Source organism: Mauremys mutica, chromosome 3 (genome assembly GCF_020497125.1).
Source record: "Mauremys mutica isolate MM-2020 ecotype Southern chromosome 3, ASM2049712v1, whole genome shotgun sequence".
Lineage (NCBI taxonomy): Eukaryota > Metazoa > Chordata > Testudines > Geoemydidae > Mauremys > Mauremys mutica.
In genome coordinates this window covers 104,344,630-104,365,758 of record NC_059074.1, presented here as the reverse complement: position 1 = coordinate 104,365,758, position 21,129 = coordinate 104,344,630, and the positions used below count along the sequence as shown (strand labels likewise).

The 21,129-nt window shown below is 43.6% G+C and overlaps 1 protein-coding gene across 3 annotated transcripts in view; it reads left to right on the top strand.

The window, feature by feature from the left end:
- Positions 1 to 21,129, top strand: part of MAP3K5 (mitogen-activated protein kinase kinase kinase 5) — a 164,198-nt gene that overhangs the window by 22,457 nt on the left and 120,612 nt on the right. The window contains exon 1 of one of the 3 annotated variants that reach the window (XM_045010035.1): positions 7,485 to 7,546. The exons of the other annotated variants lie outside the window; for them this stretch is intronic. The gene's annotated coding sequence lies outside the window, so the exon portion shown is untranslated. Of the gene's footprint in view, positions 1 to 7,484; positions 7,547 to 21,129 lie in introns of those variants that run through there. 3 annotated transcript variants of the gene reach the window in all.

The window sequence follows — 21,129 nt, the reverse complement described above, 5'->3', positions numbered from 1 at the left end:
CACAGTTCAATGGGGGTTGCTTGTTGGCTGCCATGGATATGGGACTTGGGGTTACAGACATTCATTCTGTGAATACATGGCTCAGATGGTCGTGTATGTCAGTCTAGGTTGTTATTTTGGCCCCCACCACTGTCATGTCTGAGCATAGTGACCACAGTGTTAGTAGAGGCAACTGCAGATCTACGGCCTTGGTGGTCACCATGAAACAATCTGCTGCTGCTTTGCAAGAGGAATCTTCCCCCCATTATCTCCCCGTTGCAGAGTTCAGTTAATTGGACTGCATAGCAACGTACAAGATTTGTCCATTAATTTATAATGTCTGGTATAGACTGTGCATTCTCCTTGAGTCTTCACTTTGCATGGGGAAATGCTGACCCCCAAGAGTAGAATTAATTATTAGTAGTAAAATTTTCAGTATCTTGCAAAAATTATCTTAAAAACAAATCATCCTTGACCTATACTCCACTAGACACAACTAAGTATACATCTGTCCATTCCAATACGCATAAAGGATTTGGTATTTTTTAGCAGATATTTAATTTCAGTCTAATTTCCTCTGTGGTGAGAATGCTATACCAGAAGGTCTTATAATTAGACCATAATGTGGAAGATGAAGGAAGTGGGTGTGTTGTAAAAGAACTGAACAACAATTTTAGAGGCTTAATTTGAGCTCAAGTTAATGTCAATAAAACGTTAAAATAGCAGAAAAAGAACCTGGGTTCTGTGGTTTCAAGTGTGGGTCTATATATTTTTATTTTGGACAAATCTCATTGCTTATAAAAATGAAAAGCTGTCCAGAATGGGAAACACTGTGGGCAGGTGGTGGTGAAGTGTCTCTGCGTAGTCCTTGTGTGATATATCATAATCCTGAATTGTTCCCCCCTCTTTCCCACACTTTTACATTTACAGTTCTGTTACCCCTGTAGCAGAGATTTTTACCTGGACAGTTAAATTATTCTGAAAGCTCAGTTTGCTGGACAGTTAAATTATTCTGAAAGCTGATATTGCTAGATTGGGGAATAAATTGTCTGTGGATTCATAGATTCTTATTCATAGATTCTAGGGCTGGAAGGGACCTCGAGAGGTCATCGAGTCAAGTCCCCTGCCCTAATGGATTAAAGCTACAGAGCAATATTCAGCATTGATGCGATTGGGTGCAACTCTCCTTCAAGCCAAAGGAGTTGCCTTGCTTTCACTGACACTGAATTTGGCTCTATCTTACTTAGGAGGAAGATCCACAAGTGAGGGATAAGTCATAGATTCCAAGGCCAGAAGGGATCACTGTGATCGTCTAGTCTGATCTCCTGTAGAACACAGACCATAGAACTTCCCCCAAACAATTCCTAGAGAATACCTTATAGACAAACATCTAGTCTTGATTAAAAATTGTCAGTGATGGAGATTCCTCCACAACTCTTTGGTAAATTGTTCCAATTGCTAAGTACTCTCACTGTTAAAATTTTTACACCTTATTTGCAATCTCAATTTGTCTAGCTTCAGCTTCCAACCGTTGGATCGTGTTATACCTTTCTCTGCTAGATTGAAGAGCCCACCATTAAATATTTGTTCCCCATGTTGATACTGGTTACAGACTGTAATCAAGTCACCCCTTAACCTTCTCTTTGTTAAACTAAATAGATAGACTCAGAGAGCACGATCACCATAAGGTATGTTCTCTAATCTTTTAATAACTTTCTTGGCTCTTCTCTGAACCCTCTCTAATTTATCAATATCCTTCTTGAACTGTGAGCCCCAGAACTGAACACAGTATTCCAGCAGTGGTCGCATCAGTTCCAAATGTAGAAGTGACATAACCTATAATAATGCCTAGTGTTACCCAGGTTTTTCAGAACCCAAAACAGTGCTAACTTAACTGTTTCTTTCCAGGGAGTGTCAGGAATAATCAATGGGGACACAACTAAATGATAAATGATTGGTACAAATAAGAGTGCTTTTACCTAAAACTACTCTTTAGGTCTCAAGCACACACACACACACAGGCTGTAGCAGTAGGTTCAGAGCATCCCAAACACTATAGTTACCCAAAGTCTGAGATGGTTTCAAGTAATCAACAACCAGGCTTCCGGGGTCCTTCTTCCATCCAGCTGCTGGGGAGTTTAGGTGTCAGCTTCTTGCCCAAAGGACAGCTCCTTCCTCAGACTGCTCCAAAGTGTATACTTTTGCTTAATCTTTTATAGCTAACTTAAACAATGCACATAACTCATAGTGACTCCTGGTGGGTCACCATAGTGACCGCTAATGGGTCACCAATTCTCTTAATTTCGGCAAATTACTCATTATCTCTTATCATCAAAGCATTTCTAGTATTTCTGGTCATAACAACAATAAAACTTATAGGTTGGGGGCACTGAACCAAGGTCGGCTGTCCAAACATTTCTTCCACTCTCATGGTACATTAACTCTCTGTCCCATCCTCCCATTCTGATTAGAGACACTGCAGTCATGCAGCTGTTTGGCCTTGTCTCTCCGAGCCTAAAATTATTCCTAGCTATATGGTATTTGGTTTTCAGCTAGCAGTGGCTGGATACACAAAATGGCTGACTGCAGTATTGTCAATTTCTGGAGTTATGTCAAATTCTGGGTTAAACTAGCTCTGGCACTTTTCATCCATAGATTTCAGATTCATTTGTAAATGAGGCAAGTATCAGGATCCTTAGATAGGGAAACTGAGGCACAGAAAGGTTTAAAGTGATTTTCTCACTGTTAGCTAATAGTATAGCTGGGAATAGAACCCATGTCTCCTGAATCTCAGTCCAGTGACCTGTCCACTGGGTCACACTTGATCATGGGATGTGGATAGGATATGGTTTATCTTCTGCGCTGTTAAGCTAAATGTGAATGGACATGGTCCTTTCTGTTAAACAGGTAGAGAAACAATGCACAAAAGCAATAATATCATATAGAATGGTTAGGCATTAGACTATTGTAAATACTACTAAAATGATTCTAAATTAATTGATAGGCTGTTTTATGAGAAAAGCAACAAAGAGTTCTTGTGGCACCTTAGAGACTAACACATTTATTTGAGCATAAGCTTTCGTGGGCTAAAACCCGCTTTTGGTTGTCATTTCTGCATACTATAGTGCCATTTGTCTCTGAAGATGGCACTATAGAAGAATGTTTGTGTTGATTGCTATGTACTCTTTACTCTGTAAATAACGAGTAAATACTTTCCTATTTGTTTTCCTATAGCTTTTGGCCATACAGCTGACACTAACGCAAACTAAATCGTTGCTGTCAATGACTACTTGGCAATACCACGGGAAAAGCAAATACATACCTGTTTATCAGGCCTGCTTAAGCTAGTCTTGAAGAGATTAACAGCCTTTATGCCAAGTGTTAACAATTTAGTTCAAATGAGTCATATCCGCTTTCTGTTGTGGGATGCACTAGTGCAATTGCCTCTAAGGCTAGGCAGTCAATGTTAGCTTAGTGACACATTGCAGGATACTGACAGTGGTAGCAATTTCGAGCATGTGTTGATCTGGTGTGAGATTTAACGTTGCTTCACTAATCGACAAACATTTCTCAGAAAGCTAATGTTTAAAAAATAATGAACAAAATCCAGAAAGTTGATGTGGTATCTGAGTGTCCAGATCTATTTTGTAGCAAACCTAGAGCAAGCAAACTGTTGCCAAATTGTTCAGGCGAAAATCTCCCTCTCTCTCTTTTCTGGCTGTTCCTTAGGCCCTTTGTCTGACAGACAAAGCTGTCAGTACAAGGTGCTGTCTTGTCATCTGTGCTCCGCTTAGGCAAAGTGAGGAGATATGCGTCAGGTTAATGGCCTCTGAAATCTATATGTGGGTCAAGACTTGTAGATAAGCCCATAATCATTGCTGTAGAGAAATTTGATGAAAATTCCATTTGCTGTGTAAAGTAAAAACAAAAAAGCAACAAAGATGCACTAGTCGTTTTTTAAGATTATAGGAGCCGGGAAAGATTTAGCTGTGCTACTTCCATTAAAGCTGCTGTGTTGCCAGCTTTCAGAAATCATTAGTCAAACCACCACAATGATGAGATTTAAAAATAATTATACATTTTGGGTTCTGATTTGCCTTCTGGGTTTTTTTTCCTTCCCTTTTCTTTGAGCCTTTGGGCATTACATTGCCATGAGTTTATGTGTGCAAGTTTTTCTCCAAATGAGGGTTAAAGATATACTTCTTTTAAATAGAAGCTGAGATTCTCATGTAATTGCTTGACTCCAGGAGTTGGGGATTTAAGAAAAATACCAAACATCACGAGAGCTGGCAACACTGAAATCCAAGTTTTGTGTAAAACTTCATGCACCACGCTGACCGCAGTGACTGTTTACCTCTTTTTGTTAGTAATAAGCTCCTTCTTTTTACAGTAGTTTAGGTTTGGCCATTTGAATTTGAAATGGCTTTTGTCTTTTAACTTGTGTGTCATTAGGCAGGGTTACTTGTGTCTGTACAGTCGGGGCTCTTGTAGAGTGGGGTCCTGAGGCTGACTGGATCCTTTGGGCATTACCACAACAGAAATAAATATTAAGACATGACCAGACCCAAGGATTCTTTTCCCACTCTCTCCCCCATATCATGTGTTCGGCTATTGGAGTCTTCATACTGTGCTAAGTGATAGAAACAACTTATTGTATTCTTATGTCTTCTTTTTATTATTGCTGTTTTTTTCCTTTGTAAATAAGGAAATTAATAAGTGAGAGGAGATTACTGTAGTGGATTGTTTTCTGTTTCAGGGTTTGCAGACAATCATAGTTTGGCATTTTCTTTTATAAAGGAACAAAGTACATCTAGGAGTAAAAATGGGAAATGAGATTTTGAATATAAAGTGAGACCTTTTTTCATCAAATGAAATAAACTGTGAAATCACCTTGATCACAATTCTGAATTTTTAATATTATAAAAATATTTGTGTATTCTCCTAGTATATGTTAGTACCTATGGACCCTTATTTTGATTAGTACTGTATACCTCTGGTACTCCATTAATACTTCATGCAATGTAGCCTGAGTAAAAGGGGTAAAGGGAGTAAAGAGCAATGTGCACCTCTGGCATTATGTATAGATACTCATTTGTAATAAGGAATCCACATTCTAGAGATGGTGGATTTATTGCTGTAGCCATAGGGAAAATTCATGCATTATTACCTGGAAACCTGAGACAATCACAACACTTTGTTTTTTCCTTACGGGCTGATTTAGTAAATATCTGTCCAAAAGCCACTCTGGCCAAAATTAAAACACAGTGGGAACAAATGCTGCAGGAAGAAACTGAGGAAGATCAGCGAGAAAGGATGTTAAATTCTTCTCATCAATTTGCCAGAGAAGCAAGATGAAAAGTCTTATAGTGCAGAATTTTTATACAAATTTGCATGGGTCTCTGGTCAGATTTTCTACAAAGGATTTCTATCCAATGCCAGTTGTTGTAGATGCAGGCAGCAGAACCTCAGCTGGTATAAATTTATTTCAGTGGAGCTACACACAGGCTGAAGATCTGGCACACAGCCTAGAGGGCAGAAATGCTGTCCATATCTTATAATCAGATAATATCTATAAAGCCAACTCATCCTTGATGGGAGTTTTCTCTGTGCCTCTGCCCTGCAACCTGGTCTGCCCCTTCATTTCTGTGACAGTAAAGCTTCAGGAACCATTGGCAGAAGCCCCATTTATTTTCATTTGCAGGTCATCTTTAAGACTCAACTGAGGGACATTGTATTTGAGCTCATCTCAAGATTTTGAAGTAGCTAGGGTTGCATTTAGGTCCTGCTGTTTGGGAGCTTGTGATCTGTAGAGGAGAGGGAAGAGTGAAGACTCTGCATTCCATGAATCCTAGATAACCAATCCAGAGCCAAGAGCTTTAGGAAAGAACTTGCTGAGAGGACAGGGCAACCTGAAGTCCAGTGAAATCAAGATCATCCTGACTTCAGGATTATTCCATAATCCTGAGTACCCCACTAGGAATGCCTTTTCCCAGGCTCCTGGAAGTTTCACTTAGGTTTCCATCAACTGCAGCATACTTGTTGAGTAGAGTTGTCTGTGCGTGGGTTAAAGATGGTACAAATTCTGTTGATGCAGCTATTGCCATCAAAGAACATGCATTGCGTGGTTATAACTCCCTAAGAAATTTTTTATCTAGCAATGTAGCTAACCTAATAATGTATTACCTCTACTCATAGCCTTCTAGCTCCTCTTAATCTTTCAAGTAACAAAAAATATATTCTGCCTATTTATAGAAGGCATTGTCCTGAATTCATTTCTTATATGGCAGGTGACATGTGTAACTCAGTTCCCTTTGACACCTTTCTAAATATTGTGGCATTTCTCACTAGAAAATTATAATTTGACAGCTAAGGCTAGGAAAAACGTGCATGATTCTGTGTGAGAACACCTCAAATAAATGAACTGATTGGAGCCTAGATTTTTCCAACACAGAGCAAAATAAATCTCTTTATGAGACAATTTGTTTTACTTTGAGTGATTTACCTCCTCCCTGGAGATAATCACGTTTCACTGGAACATGCTCCAAGCAGGTTTTGTAGATTTGTGTTTCCAAATAATAATAATAAAATCTGTTTACATATTTTAAGGTTAGCTTTCCAACTAACTACTCTATTGGCATTTTAAATAAAAAAGGTCTTGAGTCTGAAAAGCTTGTTTGCTTTACTTAAAAGCAGTGTCAGGTGAAATGAATTACTCCAATTCATGAAAGTTCTTCTGATGTATACACATTCTCAAATTTTTGGCAGGGATAAGAGTTTTTGTTCTAGTGAAATTGATTCTATTCTAATAGAGGATATTTACACAAAGGGCAGAAGTAGAAAGAAAACTAATTCTTGGCAAATGCTTAAGATGAAGGAGTGCTTCCCAATCCATTTTTGCTTTCAAGATTTTGTTTCAACTTCTTATGTATACTTTTATCTCTAGTTAAAGACACGTTCAGGGTGGGACTTTCAAAGGGGCTCTGCATTGGCCTAACTGGTCTCTGTTTGGATCCAATGGGAGTTTTATCATTGACTTCAGTGGGAGCAGTGTTAGGCCAATAGAGAACGCTTTTGAAAATCACCCCCTTGAACTGTGCAAGTCCTACTGGTATCTAGAAGTCTGCCGTTGTACCTTGTTATGTACATTAGGGAAGTTCTGCAGGCAGGTGTCTCACACCTGGACAAAAATATCTCTAGCATCTTCTTTTAGTCCTTCTGGGTCTTATCTTGCGATTCTTTTTCTGGCAAAGCTTCCATGAACTTCAGGGGGAGTTTTAAATGATTAAGAAGAACTGCAGGTTCAGGCTCTGTCACTCTTCTTTAAAATCATTTAAAATCTTCTGGTTCTTTCAACATTTAAAACAGTTAATTGTCTTCTGGCTAGGGCTAGTCCATCCTCTCTGATTTTTGCTTCCTGATCTATTGTGGTGCCTCATGCAACCATTTTCCTCTTTGTTGGGCTCTGTGGCTAGACTACATCTCCCATGATACACTGCAGCATCTCAGAAGGGAGACCATAGTGCGTCCTAGGAGATGTAATCCTTCTACACAGCACAGGAGAATGGAGGTATGATACTATTTCGAGTCAGTTCCACTTGACTCAAATATTTTGTTTCTTTTTTTCCTGATAGAAAATTGAAAAATTTGGACAATATTGAACTTTTCTTAAGCTATTTTCTTCGTGTTCTGTATAAAAAAAATGTGATGGGAGAAATTAGCTTTAATATGTGTGTAGTAATGACAGTGTACCAGTTGCATTATAGAAATACATTGATTTTCAAAATATAGTGTAGCAGATGTAAGTTAATAGCCTGTGTTCCTTAATATCCCGCAATAGGGATCCTGTTCACAATTGTAATCATAAATAGGTTCCTGCTGTTCTTGGTTAATAATAACATTGTTTTCAAAGTTTTTGTACCTTGGGAAAAATATAAAATGTTGGCATAGATTGCATCTTAATACTGTGGCGTCCAAAAAGCCCACAATATGTTGTTTATTTAGATTTGTTGAAGTAGCTTGCTTCAAACTCTCAAAACACTGTACATACAAAATAGAAATATTTAAAGGGCAACATCAGGTATAATATTACTTAAAAGCTCAATTGAAATTCAGTGCTGATAAATGCAAAGTAATACACATTGGAAAACATAATCCCAACTGTACATATAAAATGATGGGGTCTAAATTTGCTTTTACCACTCAAGAAAGAGATCTTGGAGTCATTGTGGATCGTTCTCTGAAAACATCCACTCAATGTGCAGCGGCAGTCAAAAATGCTAACAGAATGTTGGGAACTCATTAAGAAAGGGATAGATAATAAGACAGAAAATATCATACTGCCCCTATATAAATCCATGGTACGCCCACACCTTGAATATTGCATGCAGATGTGGTCGCCCCATCTCAAAAAAGATATATTGAAATTGAAAAAGGTTCAGAAAAGGCCAACAAAAATGATTAGGGATTAATAAGACTGGGACTTTTCAGCTTGGAAAAGAGACGACTAAGGGGGGATATGAGTGAGGTTTATAAATCCATGGCTGGTGTGGAGAAAGTAAATAAAGAAGTATTATTTACTCCTTCTCATAACAAGAACTAGGGGTCACCAAATGAAATTAATAGGAAGCAGGTTTAAAGCAAACAAAAGCAAGTATTTTTTCACACAACGCACATTCAACTTGTGGAACTCTTTGCCAGAGGATGTTGTGAAGGCCAAGACACTAACAGGGTTCAAAAAAGAACTAGATAAATTTGTGCAGGATAGGTCCATTGATGGCTATTAGCCAGGATGGGCAGGGATGGTGTCCCTAGCCTCTGTTTGCCAGAAACTGGGAATGGGTAACAGGGGATGGCCCACTTGATGATTGCCTGTTCTAGTCATTCCCCCTGGGGCACCTGGCATTGGCCACTTTGGAAGACAGGGTACTGGGCTAGATGGACATTTGGTCTGGCGCAGTATGGCCATTCTTATGTTCTCCTTATTTATATTGTTATTAATATATTCCCCCCTCCATTTATGTTGTTTCTATTTTGCAGTGCACGCTCTCTCTCTCGAATCAAGCCTAGTGAATAGTGATGATCTATAAATCTGTGCACTTCCAGCAGATCTTGTTTTCTTCCAGAAAGCACTGTTATCTTATTGATTATTTATATTGTGGTAGGACCCACTGTGCTAAGTGTTGTGCAAACACAGAACAAAAAGACAGTCTCCAACAAGCTTACTATCCGGGTAAATCTCTACTAGCTCTCATTTCTGGGTTTGCAATAAACTTCAGACCAAAGAGGACAGCAAGCAAGAAGCTAAGCCAGCCCAATGAAAGATCAGCTCTGATGACCCTTGCTGGGCTTGGTCCAGTTAGATGCATGTGCTAGTCATCATTTCCATTTATTAATTTTAGCAATGACACTGCTTCGAAATTCAGAGCCCAGATCTCTGGACCAATGGTTGTCTGCCCTGGGAATACATTAGGCACAATAGCAATTGATGCATTGCTGATGTGTAAATTTGGGTAAATGATAGTACTAGGTTATGAGTCTAAAGAAAGTCAAGCATATTGGGTTCATACTGTTCCTTTGATCAGTCCTTTTTAATTCGAGGCTTGGGAAGTGTGTCCTGACATGCTGTGTTATTTATAGCTAGGGTGACCAGACAGCAAATGTCACAAATTGGGACAGGAGGTGGGAGGTAATAGGAGCCTATATAAGAAAAAGATCCCAAAATCGGGACTGTCCCTATAAAATCGGGACATCTGGTCACCCTATTTATAGCAGATTTGTTTTCCTTAGGGTAGAAAATTTTAAAATGACAATTAGCAAGTTAAAATATTTAATAAACAAAAGTCTATATACAGTGCACTCAGAATGCTGCTACATCAATGGTTTTGATGAAGTCTGGGAAGAATTTTCCCACCAGTGTTCCAGCTGTCTCTTTGCTCACCACAAAGAATACAATTCCCTTATCTGTCCTCCCCACTACATGAATGCCTCACATTTAAAACCATTTTTGGTAGCACTGGATTAGGAAATATTTGTCCCCTGGACTTCAGGGAATTGAAAAGTATTCTTCTGCGAGCTCCCTCTGCATGTCTGGATCAGAACTACCTCCTCTAATCTGCATCCTTTTCTCAAATGGCCCTGGTGCAAATGGGTTTGGGCCCCTAGTTCAAGAGACTTTATTCCCCTCCCCCTACCATCCCTCAAAACTTAGCAAATTCAATATTACTGAGTTTTTTGGGCACTTCCTCATTCCTGTGGGATTTTCCATAGCTACAGGAAGTATTTTAGTCTACATTTAGGCAGATAGGCAGCGTAGCTATACTGGAGCAAACACCTACTTCAATGGTGCAATTTACTCTTTAAATCAGTGAGGTTACTTCTGTGCTTAAAGTTAAGCATGTGATTAAATGCTTTGACAGATTGGGGCCAGGGTGCTAAGTATCTTGCAGAATTGAGTCATAAAGGGGCAGTGGTGTGTGTGTGTGTGTGTGTGTGTGTGTGTGTGTGTGTGTGTGTGTGTGTGTGTGTGTGTTGTGATGGAGCAAGGCCGGATGGCTACAGGAAAGTACTGAGGAGCAGGTATGTTAGCTCCAGGCTAAGCAAATCCCTAGTACCATGGGAACCAAAATGGCAGTTGCTCCAGGCTAATCAAGGCACATGGGGCCAATTAAGAACTTTCTAGAAGGCACCAGAGAGAGCTACATTGATTGGAGCACCTGCAGCCAATCAGAACAGGCTAATCAAGGCACCTGGTATAAAAAGGGGAGCTCACTCCAGTCTAGGGAGGAGGAGCCAGAGGAAAGAAGTGCGCATGAGGAGCTGGGAGCAAGAGACACAAGGAACCAAGAACTGAGAGGGGATACTACTGGAGGATTGAGGAAAACACCATACAATCAAGCAGCATCAGACACCAGGAGGATCCTGTGGTGAGGATAAAGAAGGCGTTTGAAGGAGGCTATGGGGAAGTAGCCCAGGGAGCTGTAGCGGTCAAGCAGCGGTTACAAGTAGCACTATAGAGACTGCTGCAATTCACAGGGCCCTGGGCTGGAACCCAGAGTAGAGGGCGGGCCCGGGTTCCCCCCTAGCCCCGCTACTCCTAATCAGACATAGGAGTAGTTGATCCAGACTATGGGTTTCATCCAAGGGGAAAACCACTGAGGGGAAGAAATCCGCCAATAAGCGCAGGACCTACTAGAGGAGAGGAGGAACTTTGCCACAACTGGTGTTAGCAGTGGGATCTTTGGTGTGCACAGCGCGGTGGAAGAAGGAGGGTGATTTAAAAACACACAAAAAAAAAGGGAAGGGGGTTTACAATTTGTTACCACAATGGATGATGTAGTACGGGCACTGATACAAGCCACGGCGGCCCAGCAGGAGGCTACCTATGTCCAGGCAGCTGCCCAGCAAGAAGCAGTGCGGCTGCAGCAAGAAACTAACCGCCTGCTGATGGACCAAGCTGTTCAAGACCGAGCTATGTTGCAAGAACTGGTAAGCCAGGTAAAGACCCTTGCAGAGCTGAACCGTGGACATGATGGGACACGGCTCATACGGGCTAACCATTGGCTGCAGAAAATGACGAGGGAAGATGATGTAGAGGCATACCTTCTGGCCTTTGAGAGGACAGCCCTACGGGAGGCCTGGCCTCGAGATCAGTGGTCTAGCATCCTTGCCCCATTCCTGTGTGGGGAGGCCCAGAAGGCCTACCGTGATCTGCCTGAAGAAGCTGCAGCAGACTACTCCCAGCTGAAGGCAAAGATCTTGGCCAGATCTGGGGTAACATCCGCAGTACGGGCCCAGCGATATCATGAGTGGAGGTACCGGGAAGACAAAACCCCACGATCCCAATTATATGACCTTGTCCATCTCGCACGAAAGTGGTTGCAAACAGAATCCCGGAGTCCGGAAGAGATACTAGAGGTTCTGGTCATCGACTGGTACACGAGGGCACTGCCACCAGATCTCTGCAAATGGGTAGGCCAGAACGATCCGTGCACCTATGATGAGATGATCACGCTGGTAGAAAGACGCATGACAGCCAGGGAATTGACCCAACTACGCAAGGAAAGCCCCTTCCGTAGCAAACACCCAACCCCTGGGGAGTCCTAGGTGGAGGAAGAGGGGGGCTGAAAACCAACAGAGACTCCAGAAGGAAGGGATTGGCCTGAGTGGAGGGAACCCTGGGACTAAACCCCCTAGCCCACAGGATGGGAGACTGACTAGAAATAGTTATAGATGTTATGCATGTGGGGAGTGGGGACACATAGCAGCACAGTGTCCCAGCACCGAAAAGCCTATGCAATGCAACTTGGGGGATTGGGAGGTCCCATGCTCCCTTATCCACCTTGCGGGCGTTGCCTTAGCCCCACGTAACTATACCAGGCCAGTGAAGATAAATGGAACAGAGACTACAGCACTGGTGGACTCAGGAAGTGCTATCACCCTTATATCAGGTAAGCTGGTAAAAAGTAGCCAGCTGCTGCAAGCCAAACGTGTAGCAGTGACATGTGTGCATGGGGCCATGAGCCAATACCCCACCATCCCAGTGGAGATAGAGGTTCAGGGGAACCCCATTGAGGTGACAGTGGGCGTTGTACCTAAACTCCCATATCCTGTAGTTATTGGGAGAGACTATCCAGGGTTTGATAATTTACTTCCCCCTGAGAGGCTGCAGGGAAGTGGAGACCCTGTTGACAGTGACTCATCATTGGGGGAATGTCAACCCCCCATGTTTTCTGAGTTTTCTCAGGATCTACTCTCAGCCCCCCAAAAGGCCCGGAAGACAAAAAAGGAAAGGAAGGCTGCGAAGGCTTTGGGAACCCAGATCCTGACCCAGGGCCAGAAGACTGCGCTAGTAGGCAGACGGGCACGAGCAGCCAACAGAGAAACTACCAACACGGAAGGTGAGCCGGAGGCTGGCCCCAGCCATGAGGGCGACAGGCCATTGGAAGAAGCAGAAGCTGGCCTCTGGGAGCTCAGGCAGGTTAGTCCTGGGAGAGAGACGTTCGGATGGGACCAGGCAGAGGACCCCAGATATGATAACGTCAGGAAAGAGGTGGCTGAGATAGATGGGATAGCAGTGGAAGGGAAGGTCAGAGGTCAAGTACCCTACTTTATAGTGAAGAAAGATCTCCTGTACCGTGTGGTGCAAACGCAGGAGCAGGAGATATATCAACTTCTGGTGCCCCGAAAACATCAAAAAGCCATATTGAGCCTCGCCCACAGTCACTTGTTTGGAGGACACTTAGGGGTAGAGAAAACCCAGGCCAGGATCCTGCGGAGGTTCTTCTGGCCAGGAATACATGAAGATGTCAGGCGATACTGCACCTCTTGTCCAGAGTGTCAGCTACATAGCCTTCGCCCACACTTACGGGCCCCTTTGATACCTCTTCCAATAATAGAGGTACCATTTGAACGCATAGCCATGGATCTGGTTGGGCCCCTAGAGAAGACAGCTCGGTGCCACCAACATGTGCTGGTTGTACTAGGCTATGCAACCCGATACCCGGAAGCTGTCCCCCTACGCAACACAGCTTCCAAGACAATAGCTAAGGAGTTAGTACAGATCTTTTCCCGGGTTGGGCTTCCCAAGGAGATGCTGACTGATCAAGGGACACCTTTCGTGTCTAAATTGATGAAAGATCTCTGTTCATTGCTCCATGTACAAGCCCTACGGACCTCTGTATACCACCCACAAACAGACGGCCTTGTGGAAAGGTTCAATAGGACCCTCAAGGCCATGATCAGGAAAGTGGTGAGCCGGGATGGGAAAGACTGGGATACCCTATTGCCTTACCTCATGTTTGCCATCTGGGAAGTTCCACAAGCTTCCACAGGTTTCTCTCCATTCGAACTACTATATGGGCGCCACCCCCGAGGCATATTGGATATAGCCAGAGAAGCCTGGGAAGAGGAGCCAAATCCTGGAAGGAACATAGTTGTGCATGTACTACAGATGAGGGATCGGATAGCCCAGGTTACACCCATTGTACGAGAACACTTGGAAAAAGCACAGGAGACCCAACGGACCCATTATAACCACCAAGCAAAGCTTCGACGGTTCCAACCAGGGGATCGAGTAATGGTCCTTGTGCCCACAGCAGAAAGCAAGCTGTTGGCCCAGTGGCAGGGACCCTATGAAGTAATTGAAGCCGTGGGAGAGGTAAACTATAAGGTACGGCAGCCAGGCCGCAGAAAACCGGAGCAAATTTACCACATCAATCTTCTAAAACCTTGGCATGATCGAGAGGCATGCTTAGTCACCCGGGACACTCTTCCCCAGGAGGATAACGTACATGAGCAAGTAAAGATATCACCCGACTTGACGCCAATCCAAAAGATCGAGGCAACCGATATGATTAATCGTAACCGAGATGTTTTCTCTACAAAACCGGGGCGGACAACTGAGACCTATCACCATATCCGCACGATCCCTGGAGCCAAAATAACACTGAGACCCTACCGAATCCCAGCAGCCAAAAGAGAAGAAATCAAGGCTGAAGTAAAGAAAATGTTAGAATTAGGCGTTATTGAAGAACCCTACAGTCAGTGGTGCAGTCCAGTTGTTCTAGTGCCCAAACCTGATGGTACCACAAGATTCTGTAATGACTTTCGCCGACTGAATGAAGTATCTCAGTTTGATGCATACCCCATACCACGCATCGACGAACTGGTTGACCGACTGGGTAGTGCCCGTTTCTTGACTACACTGGATCTGACAAAAGGGTATTGGCAGATTCCCCTGACCAAAGAAGCTAAAGAAAAGACAGCGTTCTCCACCCAAGACGGGCTATTCCAGTACACTGTCCTCTCTTTTGGGTTACATGGGGCCCCAGCCACATTCCAGCGCCTCATGGATAAGCTGCTGCGCCCCCATACTAGTTATGCAGCTGCATACCTAGATGATGTCATCATCCATACGCCAGACTGGGGAACCCACTTGGAGAAGGTTGAGGCAGTGCTACGCACCTTAAGGCGGGCTGGCCTCACTGCTAATCCTGCTAAGTGCGCCATAGGACTAGCAGAGGCTAGGTACCTGGGATATATTGTAGGAAGGGGTATAGTGAAGCCACAAACAAATAAACTAGAAGCGATTCAAAACTGGCCCCGGCCGACCCGAAAGAAGCAGGTCCGTGCATTCCTAGGCGTGGTAGGCTACTACCGACGGTTTATTCCCCACTTTGCCAGTAGGGCAAGTCCTCTAACGGACCTGGTGAAGGCTCGAGGTCCAGACATGGTAAAGTGGACCGACGCTGCAGAGGGGGCGTTTGTAGACCTTCGGACGGCCCTCTGTAATGACCCCATACTCATAGCCCCAGACTTTACCAAGGAATTTATTTTACAGACAGATGCTTCTGAGGTGGGGTTGGGGGCAGTTCTGTCACAAATGATTGGAGATGAAGAACACCCGATTCTCTACCTAAGCAGAAAGCTGCTCCCACGAGAACAGAAGTATGCAGTAGTCGAGAGAGAATGCCTCGCTGTCAAATGGGCCATGGAGACGTTGCGTTATTACCTCTTGGGACGGCGATTTACTCTTGTGACGGACCACGCACCCCTCCAGTGGATGCAGAGAAATAAGGAAAAGAATGCAAGGGTCACCAGGTGGTTCTTATCCCTCCAACCATTCCAGTTCCATATACGGCATAGGGCTGGATGCCACCACGGCAACGCTGATGGTCTTTCACGAGCACACTGCCTGGTGTCCCAAGTTGCCCAACCCTATGATGTTGAGCAGATTGGGGGGGATATGTGATGGAGCAAGGCCGGATGCTACTGAGGAGCAGGTATGTTAGCTCCAGGCTAAGCAAATCCTAGTACCATGGGAACCAAAATGGCAGTTGCTCCAGGCTAATCAAGGCACCTGGGGCCAATTAAGAACTTTCTAGAAGGCACCGGAGAGAGCTACATTGATTGGAGCACCTGCAGCCAATCAGAACAGGCTAATCAAGGCACCTGGTATAAAAAGGGGAGCTCACTCCAGTCTAGGGAGGAGGAGCCAGAGGAAAGAAGTGTGCATGAGGAGCTGGGAGCAAGAGACACAAGGAACTAAGAACTGAGAGCGGGTACTACTGGAGGATTGAGGAAAACACCATACAATCAAGCAGCATCAGACACCAGGAGGATCCTGTGGTGAAGATAAAGAAGGTGTTTGAAGGAGGCTATGGGGAAGTAGCCCAGGGAGCTGTAGCGGTCAAGCAGCGGTTACAAGTAGCACTATAGAGACTGCTGCAATTCACAGGGCCCTGGGCTGGAACCCGGAGTAGAGGGCGGGCCCGGGTTCCCCCCTAGCCCCGCTACTCCTAATCAGACATAGGAGTAGTTGATCCAGACTATGGGTTTCATCCAAGGGGAAAACCACTGAGGGGAAGAAATCCGCCAATAAGCCCAGGACCTACTAGAGGAGAGGAGGAACTTTGCCACAGTGTGTATATATATACATACAGTATGTATAGTAAAAAGACAGAAAATTGCAGTTTGTGTAGAAGGTTCTGTTCCGTATGTTTTCAAGGAGGAATTTCTAATCTTTCATGCAGATAGCAGCAACCCCAGCCCTTATCGTGAGAGAACAGACAGAGTTCTCCCAGCTACTTTGGAACGCTTTTGCTGCCTTTCTGTTAAATAACTAACTAAATCACACTCACTGTGATACCAACCCAGATTTTACAGGGTACAAATGTGCCAGTGCACTGTTGATATCCCTGAGTGCTGCTTTCCTATTCACTCCCTTTGGTCTGTGTTCTCTGATGCTAATGAGAGAGCATGAGGATTTTTCTTCCTTTTGTATCTAGTTCTATGCTCATGCAAGCGATTACCATGGCTACCTTTTCATCCTGTCGGGCTGGCAGATTGTCTGTATTAGGACAGTTCTGTGTCTGACCTATTATAAGGGAGTTGTCCTTTAAGAATCAGGTCCCATGTTGCTGTTTCCCCTTAAAAAAAAATACTACGGATAGGTAGGCTAGAGGTGACCTCCCTACTGAGACAGACACACAGATTTGCCCCTCTCTGAACAAAACCAAACTCGTACGTGCTTTGGAACCATGGAGCTGTGCACAGAGCTGGCTTATTGTTGTTGGCCTCTGCCTTCCTCCTCTTTCTCCCTTATTGTAACAAGTGAATGTCATAAATGTGTCTTAATTTAGGCTGTAAGCATGGTACGGGAGCCATGTCTTTCCATGTAATTGTAAAATCTAGCACAGTGAATCTCCCAAACTGTGGGGTGCACCCTCTTGGGAGGATTCAGAGGAATGGGGAGGGGGCATGCAACAGGGGGCAGGGAGAGAGCGCCACACAGCCCAGCTCCGGCCCCAGCTGCAGCTCCACTCTGCCCCCGGCTCCATCTCCAGCCCAGTTCTGCCCTCATTCCCTCTCCGCCTACAGGCCAGCTCCCCCTCTAGCCCCAGCCCCTTCCTGAGCCAACTGTGCATTAATGGACAGATTCCATTACTAGTAAGGGGGGACACGACAGGAAAAGTTTGGGCACGACTGCCCAATAGGAAAAACAAAATTAGAGATGGACTTTCTCCTAACATCCTTCTTTAAGAAGGCCTGATGGTTTAATGGTCCGTACAGTAATTCAACATTTCACTGTCCAGGATGGAGAGTGGATAGTACATTTTCTTCCATGCCTCTGTCTGCACTCCATGTGCTAAGGTCTATCCATTTGACCTTAATATTATGTATGTTCTTAGTAGTTGGGCAGACATTTTATCTGGATTATTTAAAGTTGCATTTGAAACAAAATCCAAAATGGTCACCTGCCAACCACAGAAGCCTGGATGAAAGCTGCTGGCCTGTGACATACACTGACTCTGGGTTCTAGGATGACTACTTTTATATATATATAAATATATATATTGATATTGATACTCTTGGGAACAGGAAGCCTGTTTCACTAGGATAAGTCCAGGTACAGTGGGCCTTAATGCATGTAGACTGCTTATAAATAAGTTACTTTTTTGATTACCGGAGGGCACTGGGACCGAGGCAGATGAAAGTTACTTGAACTCTGAAGCAGCCCGTGGGGAATATCGTCCCCTAAATTTCACCATCCAACTTCTAGAAACATTGCGCCTGACTACTGAAACCCCCAAGATGCCCTCTAGCTTTGCGTCTTCCTCTCTGAATCTGAAAGCCCTGAAAAATCAGAGGAGAATCTGGCTCCCCACCTTCTAGAAACAAAATGGTTCCTAAGCCTGATGGAATGCCGCAGATGGCTGTGCTACAACGGGTTGGTGCAAATACTTTTGAAATTAAATCTGCAGTTTCCATCCTAAAGACCACCAGGACTGAGATTCAGAGTGCGCTACAAGCTCGACCCAGCCAGATGGGTGAAGCAGAACACAGAATTTCTGGAGTGGAAGATGATTTCAAAGAGAACAAATTATAGGTTATGAAGAACTGTAATGATATCAAGACTATTAAGTCCAAGTTAATTGATCTAGAAAGCCACTCAAGACAGTGGAACATCAGAATTGTGAGTGTCCCTAAGTGACTAGAGAAAGATAAACCCTCTAAATTTGACCCTAAACTGCTAACAAAGTTGTTGCATATGCCGATAGATTTTTGTTTTGATATAGACTCGGTACACTGGGCCCTTGCCCCCATGCTGGCTCTAGGAGATTGGCCTAGAGTATTGATTGTGAAGTTCCTGAAGTTTACCACTAAGGAGTTTATACTGTAGAAATCCAGATAAATCATTCATTTTTCTGACCCCATCCTGTTACCCTCCCATGCTGGGAATTTCCTTCCTGCTCTGTAGAATGTGTACTGGGAAGCGACACCTTACCGCTGAAGAATTATATCTTTTGCTGCTTAGATATGCTAGAACTGTATGCTGCTCAGGAAAATTTACAATTTCTCATTTATTCACAAAGCGACTTTATATTTTATCCAGTATATTTGAACCATGATGGTGCTGATAATTAAATGTCTCCCTGAATATAAAGGGTTTTAATAACTGAATTAAGAGGAAAAAAATATATAGTCAATGTGATGGGTTAGATCACAGAACCCCCCTTGGGAGCTGCCACCTGATGTGCCAAGACTACTTCTACCCCTGCCTTCCCTGCCAGCTCGGGGCCCCAGCACCCTGTCTTGCTGAGCCAGACACTCCTGTCTGCTCCAACAAAAACCCAAGGTCTGAATTACTTGCCCCAAAGCTGCAGGTTTACCTGAAAGCAGCTAACAGAAGTGTTCTTGTCTTTAACACTCAAATGCCCAACTCCCAATGGGGTCTACACCCAAATAAATATGTTTTACCCTGTATCAAGCTTATGCTGGGTAAACTCATAAATTGTTCGCCTTTTATAACACTGATAGCGAGATATGCACAGCTGTTTGCTCCCCCAGGTATTAACACATACACTGGGTCAATTAATAAGTAAAAAGTGATTTTATTAAATACGGAAAGTAGGATTTAAGTGGTTCCAAGTAGTAACAGACAGAACAAAATAAGTCACAAAGCAAAATAAAATAAAACGCGCAAATCTATGTCTAATCAAACTGAATACAGATAATCTCACCATCAGAGATGCTTCAGTAAGTTTTTTCCTCAGGCTGGACCCTTTCCAGGCCTGGGCACAATTCTTTCCCCTGGTACAGCTCTTGTGCCAGCTCAGGTGGTAGCTAGGGGATTCTTCATGATGGCTCCTCCTGCTTTGTTCTGTTCCATCCATTTATATAATCTTTTGCATAAGGCGGGAATCCTTTGTCCCTCTCTGGGTTCCCACCTCCTCCTTCTCAATGGAAAGACACCAGGTTAAAGATGGATTCCAGTTCAGGTGACATGATCACATGTCACTGCAAGACTTCATTGCCCACTTGCCAGCACACAGGTATACAGGAAGACTTACAGGTAAAATAGAGCCATCTGCAGTCAATTGTCCTGGTTAATGGGAGTCATCGAGATTCCAAACCACCATTAATGGCCCACACTTTGCATAATTACAATAGGACCTCAGAGTTATATTTCATATTTCTAGTTTCAGATACAAGAGTGGTGCATTTATACAGATAGGATGATCACACTTAGTAGATTATAAGCTTTGTAATGATACCTTACAAGAAACCCTTTGCATGAAGCATATTCCAGTTACATTATATTCACTCATTAGCATATTTTTATAAAATCATATACGTGACAGTCAATGCTTAAAAAAGGGAATGTTGACATTGCCATGACAGAACTTGAAGCTTATAAACTGAATAGAGATTGCATAGACCTCTCTGTTTCTAGTTGCTTTTATTCTAAAATGAGGGGCGTTGCTATACTAATACAGAAGTTGAATTAATATTCTGAGCACAAGGCTGACAGGCAGATTTACTTTTCTCCAAGCTGAAATCGGCAATTCTATAATCATCTTTGCCGATCTCTATGGGCCAAATCAGGATGCTCCTAAATTTTTTCATAATTTTTTTTTGAGTATAAACGACATGGGCAACCATCCTATTATAGCTGGAGACTTTAATGAAACTCTAGACCCAGTTCTTGATAAATCTCCTCCAGCTCTATATAAAAACACTAATACTCATTGGTAAGGTTACGATTCTGTCATGGAAGTCACAGATACCATAACTTTCTGAGACTTCCAGGGCTACTTCTGGGGCAGGGCTGGAGCAGCTGTCAGCCCTGGGGATGCTGGAGCAGTGGCCACTGGAACAGTGGTCACCCCCCAGGGGCTGCTGGAACAGCTGATGGGCAGCCAGCTCTGGGGACCCCCAGAACAACGGCTAAGTTTGGGCCAGCCCCCCTGGATCTGGAGCAGCGGCGGGGCTGGAGCAGCTGCAAGCCCCAGCAGCACTCTGTTTGTCCCTCCTCCCTGCTTCCAGGGTATTTTTAGTAAAAATCAGGGACAGGTCACGGGTTTCTGTGAATTTTTGTTTATTGCCCATGACCTGCCTAGGACTTTTACTAAAAATACCCATGACAGAATTGTAGCCTTACTCATCAGGTACTTCATACATACACAGGTGATTTAGGCTTGTAAAATATATGGGGATTGAGTAATCCCATGACCAGAGACTGTAGTTTTTTTCTGCAGCTCATTCATCATATTCAAGATTGGACCATTTCTTACTGTCACAAGGTTTGATCCAACACTGATTGTGGCATTGGTGGTATTGTTATATCTGGCCATACTCCTATAAATATGT